Below are 17235 nucleotides of genomic sequence, written 5' to 3'. Positions count from 1 at the left end.
ACTCCCAATCTCTGAGCTCCAACAGATATAGAGGGTACACCCCTGCCTGCAAGACTTCCATCAAATCTCGTTTTGGATAAACCCTAGAGCAAGAAGCTTATTAACCAAAGCCCGATACCTCATCATCAAGAGAGGTGCAGTACCCTTGCAGCAGGCTTCATCAATGCAATATTTCATGTGGGAAAGCCAAGAGATGGGATGCCTGGGTGTACCCCACAATTCACTCCATAAAGTCTGAGATTTTATGAACCATTTTTGTAAACAAGCTTAAGTCCCAGGAGGCGTCAAGGCTCTCCAGCTGCATCCAAAAGCAGAAGATGCTGGTCCCAGCCTCAGACCAATAATCTCATTCACAGTATAGAGGTTCTTTAAGACCTCAACGTCATGCAAATTAATTCCATACAGAGGTAGGTCTAAGGGAGACAATATGCAGAATATGCACACCTTAGTTTACCAGATGAACAGGACCAAATGAAGGGCCCCCTCCTCAGTGCCAGCCACACGCAGGCAAAGGAGACTTCTCAGGCTCTCACAACTTGACCCTCCCAGTGATAACCCTGAGAAAGAGGAGTCAGCAGCCATACAGCCCCTTCCCTAAGAGGAGACAAGAGATCCCAGTGCTTCTAACAGCACACGTGACCCACAGAGCTGAGTAACCACCAAACTCAGACAATGAACATACACATGCCAATCTGTACAAAGACCTCTGATAGGTCAGAAGTCCTGTGACAGGACCTATGCACTTGGATTAAGGCTGGGGGATATTTTATTAAGAGTCAAGAGTACTAACTTCCAGGGCCAGGATGTGGACTTAACATGTGGCACTGAGTGTGCTTATTATGCTTTGTGACAGCATTCATTTTCCCAAACCCTCCTCACTCTGTGACCATGTGTTTGCAGATTAATGGGAGGGGAACTCAAAGAGCAAGCTTACCCAGAGCAAGCTTATCCTTCTGTGCTTGTTTCCCCAGTACACTCCCCTTCAAAACCCACTTACAATTCCCTACATATTAAAAAGTGTCTTGAGGGGTGCCTGGGTGGCTCAGTCAGTTAAGCATCTGCCTTTGGCTCAGGTCATGATCTCGAAGCCTGGGACCAAGCCCCATGTGAGGCTCCCTGCTCAGCAGGGCATCTGCTTCTCCCTCTGTCCCTCATCCCACTCATCCTCGCTAGATCTCTCTCTCAAATAAACTCCTTTAAAAAAACAAAAGTGTCTTGAGGCTCAGGAAGGGTAACTAGGATCTTTAAATGGTATCAGTATTTCTCTGCTACATTTATTTAACACCAGACTCACAGTTTGTAATGTCAAAATTGTGCACATATAATAGACCGTGCCCAAATTCATTAGATTCAGGGATCCCTGGGTGGCTCAGCAGTTTAGCGCCTGCCTTCAGCCCAGGGCATGATCCTGGAGTCCTGGGATCGAGTCCCACATCAGGCTCCCTGCATGGAGCCTGCTTCTCCCTCTGCCTGTGTCTCTGCCTCTCTCTTTCTCTGTCTCATGAATAAATAAAACCCTTAAAAAAAAAAAAACAAATTTGTTAGATTCAGATGCTCTTTCCAACAAATTAATGACAATAAATAGGGATCCCTGGGTGGCTCAGCGGTTTAGCACCTGCCTTTGGCCCAGGGCATGATCTTGGAGTCCCAGGATAGAGTCCCATGTCGGGCTTCCTGCATGGAGCCTGCTTCTCCCTCTGCCTGTGTCTGTGCCTCTCTCTGCTTCTCCCTCTGCCTGTGTCTCTGTGCCTCTCTCTGTCTCTCATGAATAAAATCTTAAAAAAAAAAAAATGACGATAAATAGTAAAGATTTTCTTTCTGTTCCACAAATGAATTCCAAATGATTTGTAACCTCATTCTATGTAGAATTATTTTCTGATGGCACACCAATTATTTTTCTTCCTCCAAGATGTTAAGAAATATTATTTTTATATAATTACTAGTGGTACCACTTAATATGGGTTTACACACAAGTTTTTCTTCCTATGGAGGCCTCGGGGGAAGAATCAAATACTTTTAAGATGAGTAACAGCCTGAACAACTCTGGCAACAACCAACATCATAACACCTACACTATCAAAACAATCTGGGATTCATTATATCTGTAGACTGGAAATGTTTTCCTCTTCAACTTTTATGGAAAATGTCATACGTATAAAAAGTAGAGACTAGAATAATGATGCCTAGTTTTAACAATTACCAATATAGGACCAATCTTGTTTCACTTGTGATTGTGAAAATTGTTAAATACTCATGTAATCAAGGCAGTCCAAATGTGTTTTTATGTGACTCGGCAAGTCCACAGCACGAATCCTGTCAGGGAAGGGGAGGCATAAAGCAAGCAGAACAGAGGTCCTCACCTGAAAGGAATGGCAACTTTATGGGGAACCAGAGCCCATGTAAAACATGTGTAAAACCAAGGCATAAAAATACTAAGCCCACAAGGTGAACTTCACCAGGGCTAAATCATGCTGACGTCACTGTACTCCCTGATTTGAGGTGACAGAGCAGGCACTTGGCCTCTGCAGCATTCTTCCTCAAAACTCCTAAGTCCAATACAAAATGTGAGAAAAAACATGAGGCAAACCCAAATTGAGGGACATTCCACAAAATATCCGACTGACACTCTTCAAAATTGTCAAGGTCGTGAAAAAGAAACTGTCACAGATGGAGGAAACCAAGGAGACGGGACAATTGAACTCAATGTGCTATCTTGGACTGGATCCTGGAACAGAATCTCAGTGGAAAAACTGGTGAAATCCAAGTCAAGTCTGTAGTTTAGTTAATAACACTGCACCAACGGGAAATTCTTCATTTTGACAACTGTGCTGTAGTTACATAATATGTTAACATTAGGAGAAACTAGGGGAAAGTATATGAGAATGCTCTGTATTATCTTTGCAACTTTTCTGTATACCTACTTTTTTTTTCCAAAATAAAAACTTTTTATCACAGAAATAACATAAAAAATTTAACTGGCTAATAAATATTCATTATATCCTTCACAAGAAGGAGTCAACAGCAATGTGGGCTTCATTTTATTTTAAGATTAGAGTGAGAGAAAGAGTGAGAGAGCACGAGCAGAGGGAGGGACAGAAGGAGAGAGAGAATCTCAGACTCCCCACTGATTGCAAAGCCCACATACAAGGAGCAAAATTAAGAGTCAGACACTTAACCGAGACACCCAGGTGCCCCCGAGGTCTTCATTTTAAAATTCAGCGGGGGGTGGGAGGTGGGGGGCCTGGGTGGCTCAGCCGATTAAGCCTCTGACTTTTTATCTCAGCCCAGGTCTTGGTCTCAGTGTCATGAGTTCAAGCCCGGCACTGGGCCCCACACTGAGCATAGACCCTACTTAATAAATAAATAAAGTCCAGCCAGAGAAGATGACACACATAAAGAAATAAAACAATGTGCTGGGCAGCCCCGGTGGCACAGCAGTTTGGTGCCGCCTGCAGCCTGGGGTGTGATCCTGGGGACCCGGGATCGAGTCCCACATCAGGCTCCCTGCATGGAGCCTGCTTCTCCCTCTGCCTGTGTGTCTCTGCCTCTTTCTCTCTGTGTCTGTGAATAAATAAAATCTTAAAAAAATAAAAAATAAAAAATAAATAAAACAATGTGCTAAACAGTCTCAAAGAAAGTAAGCACCCTGAAATGACAGCAAGGCCCCCCCACCGTGAGCCGAAGGCCACCCAAAGTGGCTAATGGGGCATGCCACAGGACACAGAACGTCTTACTGGGATAATCAATTGGGTTGGCAGAAGTGACCCCCAAACCACGAGGCTGCCCTGCCTGGTCTCCCCCACCCCACTGCTCGCAGGGCTGGCCAGGCACAGGTCCAGGCTCCCACTGCCCCTCTTCCCACCTAGCCTCTCCCCTCTGGTGCCTCTCTGCATTCACTCAGCAGGTCGTGAGGGTCTGCTGGCTCAAGGAGTGAAACCAATAATACATACCACCCAGTGATAATTCTGTTTTTAAAAAAGAATTTCCTATGTATGGAGAGAAAAGATGAACTGCGGTCAGAGCTGCAGGAGGAAATCTGAAACTGTAGCTCTGCACAGGGAATGGGCTGGAAGAAACAGGAGTTGGCTTGGTCTTTCTGACCAGGAGCCCATGCTGGGAAGGACTGAGCCTACGGCTTCACAAGAACTGAAAATTCACTCCTGCTTTTAAATTGCTTTGCACTTAATAGAACTAGTGTGCTGCTTTGTAAGAGCACCTTCCTATTTGAAAACAGGACACATCTCTAGAAACAAAAGCACACACCTGGATTTTCAAATTAGAAACCACAAGTGGGGATTTAATTCATTCTGCACCAGATTTAAGAAAACTTTTATGGCTGGAGTTGACACAAAATAAACACCTTAGAGCAGCCAGATATCTGCCTGGGCACCTGAGCAAATGTCTTGAACTTAAAGGTCAGCCCAGGGAAGAATTTATGTGAAATATTCCTGCCCAAGTGCCCTGCAACAAAGTTACTGAAAGACAGAGACAACCAGCAGTGGGTTTTTTTTTTTTTTTTTAAAAAAAAACAATCCTTTAAAAAAAGAAAAAAAAAAAAAAAAAAAACTTGTCCTTGTTCTCCAAAACAAGTTTACAAACGACAGAATTTGCCATGTTTCTCATCGATGAGCAGCTTCATTATTTGTTTATCCAGTAATTGAAGAATGTCTTGCAAAATTCAGGTCAAAACCTCCCCAGTGCTCCAAATTATGCAACCAGGACTCTGTACAACAGTGCCACTGACCTACAGCCCTCCACTGAGGCTTCGTTCTTCAACTTCACATTGAGAAAAAGCCACATATGCTTTTTCTATTAGTTTTTTAAATGTTTTATCGAATTAGAAATTCTCCAAACATGCCTTGGACTTTACATATCTGACAGGTTAGACTTCGGGGGCAAGCTCTCAGGCCATGTGCCCAGGCTCACCAGGCTTGGCAAGCCCTACACCAGGGCTGGGCCCAGCAGCCTTCCCCAGATGCCCAGGGGGTGGGCTGCTCAACTGTGGAAAGATGACCAGCAACCCCCTCCAAGTTGCTGAGGGGATTAAATGATACGAAACACCTGGTCTAGAACCCTCCAAATCCCTCTATCCACTCTCCTTCTGGCTGCCCTCCATCTGGCCCACCAAGACCTAGGTACAACAGAACAAAAAGTCAATTCCACCAAGGAGCCAGCAGCACCTTTGTCCCCTCACAGCTCTTCCCTGTGAGCACCAGAGGACAGGTACCACATGCAACACACTCCTCTATCAATTGAACACGAATTTTATTTGTATTCCATCTACCTCTCCACTGATTTCCATGAGAAAGGATTTTATTTTCTTTTTCTGAGAGACAGAAAGCGTACACATGGAGGTGGGTGGGTGGGTGGGGGCAGGCTTCATGCCCAGCAAGGAGCTGGATGCAGGGCTTGATTTCATGACCCTGAGATCACTGAGATCATGACCTGAGCGAAAATCAAGAGTCAGATGCTTAACTGACTGGGCCACCCAGGTGCTCCAGAAGGATATTTTTTCTCTTGATGCTCCTGGTCTGTTGGAGGATGCCTAATTCCTCCCCAGGGGAAAACAGTTAAGTGCTCTTCCTGGAGGGCAGAAGTCAGTGACCAAATACAAGCTTCTTTTTTTTTTTCTTTTTCTTTTTTTTTTTTTTTTTAAGAAAAGATTTTCTTGGGCAGCCTGGGTGGCTCAGCGGTTTAAGCACCTGCCTTTGGCCCTGGGCGTGATCCTGGTGTCCTGGGATGGAGTCCCACGTTGGGCTCCCTGCATGGAGCCTGCTTCTCCCTCTGTCTCTCTCTCTCTCTCTCTCTCTCTCATGAAATAAATATTTTTTAAAAGATTTTCTTTATTCATTTGAGAGAGAGCATGAGCGAGGCTGGAGGGGGGAGAAGCAGGGAGAGAGGGAGAAGCAGACTGAGCAGGGAGCCCTACTCGGGGCTCGATCCAGGACCCTGACCTGTGCCAAAGGCAAGGGCTCAACCAACGGGGCCACCCAGGCGCCCCTAGGTGGAGATCATCATTAAAAGATCATAAGCAAGAACAAAGGTGGCGGCATCACAATCCCAGGTTTTTAAGATACACTGCAAAGCTGTGGTAATCAAAATAATATGGAACCAGCACCAAAACAGACACGGATCAATGGAACAGAATAAAGATCCCAGAAATGAACCCACGCTTATATGGTCAATTACTCTTTGACAAAGGAGGCAAGAACACCCAATGGGGAAAAGACAGTCTCTTCAATAAATGGTGCTGGGAAAACTGGACAGCTATTTGGATGACTTTCTTACACGGTACACAAAAATAAACTCAAAATGGATTGAAGACCTAAATATGAGACTCGAAACCACAGAACTCCTAAAAGAAAACATAAGCAGTAAACTCTTGGACATCAGCCTTAGCAACATATTTATGGATGTCTCCTCAGGCAAGGGAAAAAGCAAAACAAACTGTTGGGACTACTCCAAAATAAAAAGTTTCTGCATGACAAAGAAAAAACAAATAACAGAAACCATCAACAAAACAGAAAGGCAACCTACTGAATGGAGGAGATATTTGCAAGTGATATTATCTGAAAAGGGGTCCAATATTCAAAATAAAGAACTTAGACAACTCAACACCAAAAAAAATAAAAAATAAAAAATAGGCAGAGGACTAAATAGACATTTTTCCAAATGAGACATACAGATGACCAACAGATACATGAAAAGATGTTCAACATCACTAACCATCAGGGACATGCAAATCAAAACCACAATGAGGTATCACCTTACACCTGTTAGAATGGCTAAAATCAAAAAGACAAGAAACAGGTGTTGGTGAGGCTGCAGCGAAAGGGGAATGCTCACGCACTGTTGGTAGGAATGTAAATTGGTGTAACCATGTGGCAAATGGTTATGAAGGTTCCTCAAAATATTAAAAATAGACATACTATATGACCCAGGAATTCTACTGCTGGGTATTTACTCAAGAAACAGAAAACATTAATTCAAAAAGATATATGTATCGCTATGTTTATTACAGCATTATTTACAATAGCCAAGACATGGAAGCAGCCCAAGTGTCCATCAATAGATGAATAGGTAACAAAGATGTGATATATGTATCTGTACCTAGATACGCACAGAAATATCAGCCACCCATAAAAAAGAATGAGATTTTGCCATTTGCAAGAATATGAATGGACTCAGCATTATGCTAAGTGAAATAAGTCAGAAAAAGGCAGATACCATATGATTTCACTTATACATGGAATCTAAAAAAACAGAACAAAAAGTAGAAACAAAGACATAAATTCAGAGAACTAGTGGTTGCCAGAAGGAAGGTGGGTGCAGGGATGGGCAAAACAGGTGAAGGAGATTAAGAGGTACAAACTTCTGGGGTGCCTGGGTGGCTCGATCAGTTAAGGGTCCCACTCTTGGTTTTGGCTCAAGTCATGATTTCAGGGTCCTCAGACTGAATCCCACGATGGGCTCAATGGGCTCCATATTTGACACAGTCTGCTTGAGACTCTCTCCCTCTCCCTCTGCCCCTCCCCACCATGCTCTAAAATAAATAAAAATAAATCTTTAAAAAGTAATAAACTGGAATGCCTGTGTGGCTCAGCGGTTAAGCGTCTGCCTTCCGCCTGGGGCGTGATCCTAGAGACCTGGGATCAAGTCCCACATAGGGCTCCTTGCATGGAGCCTGCTTCTCCTCCCTCTGCCTGTGTCTCTGCCTCTCTCTCTCTCTCTCTCTCGTGAATAAATAAATAAAATCTTTTTAAAAAATAAATTAAAAAATAAAAAGGAACAAACTTCCCGTTATAAAATAAATAAGTCACAGAGATGAAAAGCACAGCATAGGGAATGCAGCCAATAATAGTGTAACAACACTGCATGCTGACAGATGGTGACTACACTTACTATGGTGAGTGAGCACTGCATAATGTGTAAAATTGTCAAATTACTATGTGTGCACCTGAAACTAATATAACATTGTACATCAATGGGACATCTGAGTGGTTCAGTTGGTTAAGTGTCTGCCTTCAGCCCAGGTTTTGATCCCAGGGTCCTGGGATCCAGCCCTAAGTCAGGCTCTCTGCTCGGGGGGAACCTGCTTTCTCCCTCTCCCTCTGCCTGCTACTCCTCCTGCTTGTGTGCTCACTCACTCTTTCTCTCTCTCACTCTCTCAAATAAATCAATAAATAAAATCTTAAAGAAAAAAGGAACAAAATTAAAAAAAATCATAAGCAATGGAAATTAGGCCTCTTTTCCTTCTCTCTCCACTGCAGACCAATGCAAGGCAGCCATCTGGAGCACAGATATCTGCTCTGCAGACCCAGCTGACCTTCAAGGAGGCTGCAACAGAAGGTGGGTCAGGGAGAGTCAGCAAATCCACCTGGCTAGTGCTGCGTAGGAGCTACGCTCCACCATATCCTCTATGCCTGTTATGAAAGGGGTATCTAGTCCCATCATGACACTCTCTCACAGGTCCAAACCTGAGTGAGTTTAACTTACTAACTCATTCAAACCGAATACCAATACTCAATTATTAGCATTTATTAAGCTCTCATCACATGCTCACCATAAAATACTAATTTTAAGGGATACAGAGATACACTTACAGTCTCTGTCTGTCCTTCTGGTTTACTCATAAGGAAGTTAAAACCAAAATACTTCTATTAAAAGGCAGAATGGGGGTGGAGGGAGAGTGGTGCTTGGGTGGCTCAGTTGGTGAAGTGTCTGCCTTCGGCTCAGGTCATGATCCCGGGGTCCTGGGATCAGTCCAGCATCAGGCTCTCCGTGGGGAGCCTGCTTCTCCCTCTGCCTACATCTCTGCCTCTGTGATTCTCATGAATAAATAAATAAAATCTTTAAATAAAAAAATAAAATAAATATTTATGACCTCAAGACAAGAAAGGATTTCCTTTATTTTTTTTTTAAGATTTTATTTATTTACTTGAGGGAGAAGGATAGAGAGCACCAGCAGGAAGGGGAGAGGGAGAGAGAAATCTCAAGCAGACTCCACACTGAGCTTGGCCCAACAAGGGGCTTAATCCCAGGACCCTGATACCATAACCAAAAGTTGTATGCTTAACTGACTGAGCCACCCAGGCACCCCAGGATTTCCTTTAAAAAGCCATTAAAAGGGCAGCCTGGGTGGCTCAGAGGTTTAGCGCCGCCTTCAGTCCAGGGCATGATCCTGGAGACCCAGGATCGAGTCCCACGTCAGGCTCCCTGCATGGAGCCTGCTTTTCCCTCTGCCTGTGTGTCTGCCCCTCTCTGTGTCTCTCATGAATAAATAAATAAAATCTTTTTAAAAATAAAATAAAAATAAAAAGCCATTAAAAAAAGTACCAATCATTAAAGAAAATATTAATATAGTAAACTGCACTGAAATTAAAAATGTTTAACAAAAGATAGCATGATGAGGGGATCCCTGGGTGGCACAGCGGTTTGGCGCCTGCCTTTGGCCCAGGGCGCGATCCTGGAGACCCGGGATCGAATCCCACGTCAGGCTCCCAGTGCATGGAGCCTGCTTCTCCCTCTGCCTATGTCTCTGCCTCTCTCTCTCTCTCTCTCTCTCTCTCTCTCTCTCTCTCTGTGTGTGTGTGTGTGACTATCATAAATAAAAATTTAAAAAGATAGCATGATGACAATAAAAACACATGGACAAGGTAGAGGCAACATCTGTGTCTCATAGAACCAGCAAATTGGCCACTATGCAGAATGAAGAAGAACCAACACAAATAAATAAGAAAAATATAGACAATCCAAAGAGAAGTACAGGAAAAGACTCATCGGACATATCCCCAAAGAGAACCCATGAATTGCTAACACCCATATCAAAACATGTTCATCCTCATCTGTAACCATACCTCATCTGTAACCATAACCTTATCCATAAATTAAGGCCAGAATGAGAGGAACATTTGACAGCCACTAGGTGGGTACAATTAGGAAGTATGACAATAGGGGCCCCTGGGTGGTTCAGTCCATTAAACATCTGATGATTTCAGCTCAGGTCATGATCTCAGGGTCCTGTCAAGGCTCAGTTGGCTGGTGCAATGCTGAGCATGGGAGTCTACCTAGGATTCTTTCTCTCTCCCTCTGCCCCTCCCCATGTGCACACACTTGCATGCTCTCTGTTTAAAAAAATAAAAAATAATTTTTTAAAAAGTGCAACAATAGCCAGTGTGGGTGATGATGTTTACAAATGGGATTAATTTTATGTGTCAATTTGATTGGGTCTCAGAGTGTCCAGGTTTTGATCAAACACTATTCTGGGTGTTTCTCCAAAGGTGTTTTCAAATAAGATTAACATTTTACCTTATTTTTATTTTTTTATTGGGGGGGGAGCAGGAGGAAGAGCGAAGGGAGAGGGACAAACTCCCTGCTGAGCACAGGGCCTGACATGGGGCTCAATATCATGACCCTGAGATCACAAGAGCCGAAACCAAAAGTCCGAAGCTTAACTGACTGAGCCACCCAGATGCCCCAAGGTTAGCCTTTTAATCAGTAGACTGCCTTCCACAATGTGGGAGGGCCCCAATCTAATCAGCTGAAGATAAGAACAGGATTAAAAAAAAAAAAAAAAAAACCCTCCCCAGTAAGAGGGAATCCTCTACCTGTCAGCCTTCAGACAGGACTGGAATTGTACCAGTCTCTGCTAGGGCTGGGCCTACTGGCCCAGACTACAGATTTGGGCTTGTCAGTCTGCATAACCATGTGAGCCAATTCCTTAAAATAAATCTCTTTCTATAGATACACATATTCTATTAGTTCTGTTTCTCTGGAGAACCCTAATACAATGCACACAACAGAATACTATTCAGCAGTAAAAATGAATTTGCAAATTACTTATGATTCCCTTTTTACAAAGCTCATAAAGTGAATATATTATTTATACAAACATATATAAGTTGTTTTTTAAAGATTTGAGAGAGAACATGAGCAGGGGGAGGGGCAGAGGGAGAGGAGAAAGCAAGAGAATCCTCAAGCAGACTCCCCGATAAGCACAGAGCCTGCCACAGGGCTCAATCCCAGGACCCTGAGATCATAACCTGAGCCAAAATCAAGAGTCGGATGCTTAACCAACTGAGCAGCCAGGTGCCCCAATATTCTTTTTTTTAAAAAGGTAATGAGCAAATGATAAAACATCCTGGAATACCTTTACCCCTTGGCAGGAAATGTCTCCCAGGAGCTTCCTATAGTGCAGGATTGTTAAATTCCCAAGCTGGGAGGCTGATTTGAGATCTTTATTATTATGTTTCAAAACTTACATATTCATCACCTGTCGTTTTACATGAATTTTACATTGTCTAATAAAACATTTCAAAACTAGAGGCAGATCAGACAAGTACCATAAGAAAGACACACGGAGGGATTCCTGGGTGGCGCAGCGGTTTAGCACCTGCCTTTGGCCCAGGGCGCAATCCTGGAGACCCCAGATCGAGTCCCACGTCGGGCTCCTGGTGCATGGAGCCTGCTTCTCCCTCTGCCTGTGTCTCTGCCTCTCTCTCACTGTGTGCCTATCATAAAAAATTAAAAAAAAAAAAAAAGAAAAAGAAAAGAAAAAAAAAAAGAAAGACACAAGGAGGGGACATCTGGGTGGCTCAGCGGTTGAGCATGTGCCTTTGGCTCAGATTGTGATCTGGGGGTCCTGGGATGGAGTCCAGCATCAGGATCCCCTGCTTCTCCCTCTACCTATGTCTCTGCCTCTCTGTGTCTCTGATGAGTAAATAAAATATTACAGAAGACAGAAAGAATAACATACACACAAGGAGAGAAACACAGGTGTCCAACAAAATCAGGCCAAAGACCAATGCTAAGACTCCGCACCTCCCAGCCCCTAAAGACTTTCCAGGCGAATCTAGAAGTTGCAATCTGACCTGAAGCCATCCAGAGCTCAGAGTATCCAGGCCTTGCCTCCCTCTCTCATTTCAAGAGCCGCCCGCTTAATTTGCATGTGGAAGAAGAAGGGAGAGGTTAGAAATTGTGGCCAAGCCAATTTCTCTCAGAGAGAGGACAGAACCATGGGCACCTGCCAGGTTACCCGTGCCTGCAGCTGGCCCCCAGCACTCTAGACACTTGATTCCCAGTACTTACCCAACTACTGCTCCCCCGGCCTTGGTGAAGTGGCTTGTCACAGTAACAATCCTCTTTCCCCACCCAACCCCAGGAATTCATTCCTGGTTCCTGAAGGGTGAGGCCAGGAGCCACACCTGGTGGTAAAAGGCCAGTAGGAAGTCCTCAGGGACAGGTGGTCACATGCTCCAGAGGGAAGACAGGCACAGGGCCAGCTCCAACTGCGCAGACACGGCCACAGCTATTCCTCTGGCCCTTTCCCCAAGAGCCTGTCACACCCACAGGATCATATGGGGGTTCACAGGTGTGGAGGAACACTGCTGCATGCACACCTCCCTGTCATGCTGCAGCTTAATGGGATGATGGCTTAACATGCTCGCTGCCAAGTTCTGAAAAAATACTTTCATATTAATGTAGATTCCTTCTCTGACCATTTTACTCAGATTTTTATTAGGATTGGCTGTTAGGGGCAGCCCAGGTGGCTTAGCGGTTTAGTGCCGCCTTCAGCCCAGGGTGTGATCCTGGAGACCCGAGATCGAGTCCCACCATCAGGCTCCCTGCATGGAGCCTGCTTCTCCCTCTGACTGTGTCTCTTCCTCTCTCTCTCCTCTCTGTGTATTCTCATGAATAAATAAATAAAATCTTTGAGAAAAAAAAAAGGATTAGCTGCTACATTTTATTATATGCCTTTTAAAACATCTGCTGATATAGTCAATATAGGTTTTCTTTTAAATTTTATATACTGAATTGTTAAGCATAACTTCAATTGAGCACTTACTCTGCATCAAGCCCTGCTCTGATCACTTTGCATGTATTTCCCACATTCACCCCTTACATCGACCCTATATGATGGTACTATTCTTGTCCTGCTAATTTTACAGATGACACTGAAGTTCAGGAGATTTAAATAATACAGCCAAAGCCAGACTGATAACAGACATCAGGACTGGGACACACCATGCTCTTAAGCCCTGAGCCAAGGCTTTCTCCAGCTAACATACTTCCTGTTAGGCTACCTCTGTAGTTTCAAAAATAAACCTTACTTGGTTATGGAGAGTAAATTTTTTTTTTAATACAAGCATAATTAACATATACTGTTATATCAGTTTCAAGGTTCAACAATTCTATACATTTCTCAGCGCTCACCACAATAATTGTACCACATATCCCCTTTATCTATTTCACTATCCCCCCACCCACCTACTCTCTGTAATCTTTTAATATACCACTATATTCATATTACTGTTCTATTTAGAAATAGATTTAAAAATATATTTAGAAATGTTGCAAGTAAATATAAACAAACATATGCATACACATACACAGGAAGTTGGTCTGTAGTCTTCTCTAGACCGTGGAACAGGAAATCTAACTGCTATAAAGAGACATATATGACCACATAAAAATCTTTAAACTTTATAGGAAAAGACATCTAAACAAAATAAAAACAAATTATAGAAACAATAGCCCAAGGGACATATTTGCAATACATACAACAAAGGATTTATAGCCCAATATACAAGAGCTCCCAAAAACAGAAAAGAAAATCCAATAAAAGAAAAAAATGAACAAGAAATATGGATAAAGAACTCCTAGAAGAAATACAAATGGCTAATAAATATGTGTAATGAGAGCCTCACAGATACTCAGGAAAACGTAACATAACAGTGGGATGCTATTTTCTCCCCTAAGATTAGCAAACACAATGTCTAGTGCTGGTGGAAATGCCCAGAAAAGGCACACAACTCACACCCTGTTGGTGCAATTATTGCCTACAAAAAAAGCTGAAGCAATTCAATCTGGCGTAACTATCAAGGACTACTGACGTGGGGAGACATCCAGAGTGAGGGATTCATTCACACACTCCATTCAACAATAAACACCTACAACACATAGCTCACTGTTAGGTATTTTGTACTCAAAGTAAGTTAAAGAGAAGTGAGAACAGCCAGCTGCTGAGTGGTGCCTAACGTTCTTGCTTTTACTCAAACATGCGCTGATGTTGGTGAGAGCCTAGAGAAAGTTGTGGAAGGCTCTGTTGCACCAGGTCAGTCCTGATTTATCTCCAGTGTTGGGACTGGAGCTTTACTACGACCTCCATGTGTATATCTTTTGTTGCACTTGGCATGAACATAAAGTAACAAAGGCAATAACCTGTTACTCTGAGAAATCTAATAAAGAATAGTACAAACAGCTTTTGTTTACACACAACAAAAGAAGGGCACAAGGTCCACATCAGGTTGGTGGCAGAGCCAAGAGTCCACCCTCTGTCAGACTGCTGACTGGAAAGCTGGGCTCTCTGCATCCAGATGACAGTTTCTCCTCACTTGAACTCACCCACCCACAAACAGAGCATAAGAAGCCTTCACCTTTCATACCAACAGTAAGTTTTGGGAAGCAGTCTGGAAACATTTCCTGAATTCCCATATATCACAATACTTCTTGAGTTCCTATGGATGATGTGCTAAACTTTTTAGCCTATAGAAGTTCGGGGGAACTCATCTGAGACACACAAGAAAGTGCATCCTGGCCCTTGGTTAGTATATTATCCCATTTTATGGTACACCCTACACATCCTATCATGCATTTCTAAACAGGCTGCTCCTTGCCCAGTACCCACATCTTCTTCTGGCAACAGCATTCCAACTGGGCTTTGGGGAATCCCTCCACCCCCCTGGAGACAATCAATCCTCCCCTAGTTCCTTCCCAGTCTGTCGGGTCACCCTACCCACTGTCTTCCATTGACGTGACATTATGCTCACATTAGCTTAGGACCACAGACCCGGGACTGGTATACACTGTTTTCTGACTCCAAAGGAACATCATCCCTCTTGACCCAATTCCCCAAAGCAGAGCACAGAGGTGTCAGGAAGTTTTGTCACTTAGGAGAAACAGCCTGTGCCTCTACAAAGGTCTGAGACACAGAAATTTCAAAACTACTTTAGATTTTCTTACAACTTCCCAAGACCCAATGATATTACATCTGTTTGAATTTCTACTCAGAGAGAAATATTCAACTAAATACAGAAAGAAATGATTGACATAGATCAAATACCTGCTTCTCTATGAAATCTCTGATCCCTTTCTGCTGGGAGTACACGTTCTCTCTGAAAGTATCTACCATTTTTTATTTTTTAATTTTATTTATTTATTTGAGAGAGAAACAGAGCAAGAGAGAACACAAGTGAGGAGGAGACGGAGACAAGCAGGCTCCCTGCCAAGTAGGGAGCCCGGAGCAGGGTTTGTCTATCCCATGGTCCTGGGATCATGACCTGAGCTGAAGGCAGATGCTTAACCAACAGAGCCACCCAGGAGCCCCTATCTGCCACTCTTTGTGTTTTAGTTACTAAAATACAGACATGACCCCCACTAGGCTGGAAGCTTCCTGAAAGCAGAATTCCGATCTAATTCATAATTTACTAAAAGATTCCCTTGGCATATCAACTGCACATTGCAAACAGACCCACATGCAGCCTGATGTGCTAAGCCAGTGTTTGTCCCTGTGAAAATTAATAACGCAAAAGCTCCTTTAAAATGGAGTTGGGAAGTTTTGACAGGGGGAGCTCCCAAGCTCTTCCACTGGTTAGTCAACTGCAGACCCAACAGCAAGAGATGGACTTGACCTTACACAGATTTGACCTGGCACACATGCTACTCCAGTGAGAGGAAGAGATGCTTTCCTTCTCCATCAAGGGCTCAGCCAATGAAAAACCACCATACTTTGAACTCCCAGGTTACTCCAATGGAATTTTAGTTTATAACAACCTTCCCAGCTTACCCCTTTCTCCTTCAAAAAGCACTTACCTCTCCTTCATTCCCTTGGACTTGCCTCTGGTTTTGCCAAAGCTTGTCTGTCTGTCCCAAATTGCAATTCTCTTATTCTCAAATAAACCCATCTTTTGGTGGTAAGATAACTGGGAGTTTTTATTTTAACAGTAAACATCCGGGGATCCCTGGGTGGCGCAGCGGTTTAGCGCCTGCCTTTGGCCCAGGGCGCGATCCTGGAGACCCAGGATCAAATCCCACATCGGGCTCCTGGTGCATGGAGCCTGCTTCTCCCTCTGCCTAAGTCTCTGCCTCTCTCTCTCTCTGTGTGTGTGTGACTATCATAAATAAAAATTTTTAAAAAAATAAAAATAAAAAATAAACATCCCCAAACTTATTTATGCCAATTGCACCTATAAACATATATGTATAAAAGCATTCATATATGGATATACACATACATGTATATACATATACACACACACACTCTCTTAACTATGTAAACTCATGTAATAACTCCACAGTAGTTTCTATGAAAATCAAAAGTTGCTAATTTTTTTTTAACTTTTATAAACTCTAAATTACAGATGTGGGTGACACAGATAAGACAAGTATAAAGGATTGGGTGAAAATCTGTAAAAATCTAGAATTTAGCAACTCAAGTTGCTTCATGCATTGTATTAGTTCTCAATCCTCTTCAAGCAAAACCTGAATATGGAAGACAACAGGTTATGGGTATGGTTTATGCAAGAACCCAATGAATAGTTCTGATCTGCAGATTCAAAGTAAAAGAAAATGTCAATAAATGATTGGCACATGAGATACACTTATGGGTTTTTTTTAATTAAAAATAAAATGCCTAGGGAATCCTGGTTGGTTCAGTGGTTGAGCGTCTGCCTTCAGCTCAGGGAGTGATCCTGGGACCCAGGGATCAAGTCCCACATCGGGCTGCCCTCAGGGAGCCCACTTTTCCCTCTGCCTATGTCTCTGCCTCTCTCTCTGTGCCTCTCATGAATACATAAAATTTTTTTAAAATAAATAAAAATAAAAATAAATGCCTAAATCATTCATTGCTCCCTGCAATTCTTACTTTATCCAGCCTCTTCATTTAGCTGACTGGTATCCCTGGCTCATGAGACAAATGCCGAGTGACCACTGGTCAGGTGTCAAGTACTAGTAACAGTGCTGCCTCATGGGAAATGAACTAGAAGACTTGGCTGGAGGAGATACACACAACCTATGGGGCACAGCCCTTACCAGAGCATTAAAAACATTCTTCCTACCATCAGTGAAAATAGAACAGCTGTGCAACCTGTTTAAAGACCAGGTCAAGGGCAGCCCCAGTGGCACAGCGGTTTAGCGCCGCCTGCAGCCCAGGGTGTGATCCTGGAGACCCTGGATCGA

General features: G+C 43.3%; 1 protein-coding gene across 3 annotated transcripts in view; it reads right to left on the bottom strand.

Annotated features, from left to right (window-relative positions):
* The window catches only part of PACSIN2 (protein kinase C and casein kinase substrate in neurons 2), a 135326-nt gene that overhangs the window by 94810 nt on the left and 23281 nt on the right, over positions 1–17235 (bottom strand). The window contains exon 1 of one of the 3 annotated variants that reach the window (XM_041756618.1): positions 12088–12108. The exons of the other annotated variants lie outside the window; for them this stretch is intronic. The gene's annotated coding sequence lies outside the window, so the exon portion shown is untranslated. Of the gene's footprint in view, positions 1–12087; positions 12109–17235 lie in introns of those variants that run through there. 3 annotated transcript variants of the gene reach the window in all.

Source organism: Vulpes lagopus, chromosome 5 (genome assembly GCF_018345385.1).
Source record: "Vulpes lagopus strain Blue_001 chromosome 5, ASM1834538v1, whole genome shotgun sequence".
Classification (NCBI taxonomy): Eukaryota; Metazoa; Chordata; class Mammalia; order Carnivora; family Canidae; genus Vulpes; species Vulpes lagopus.
Note: the sequence above shows the minus strand (reverse complement) of the source record. Positions and strands in the feature narration are given on the sequence as shown.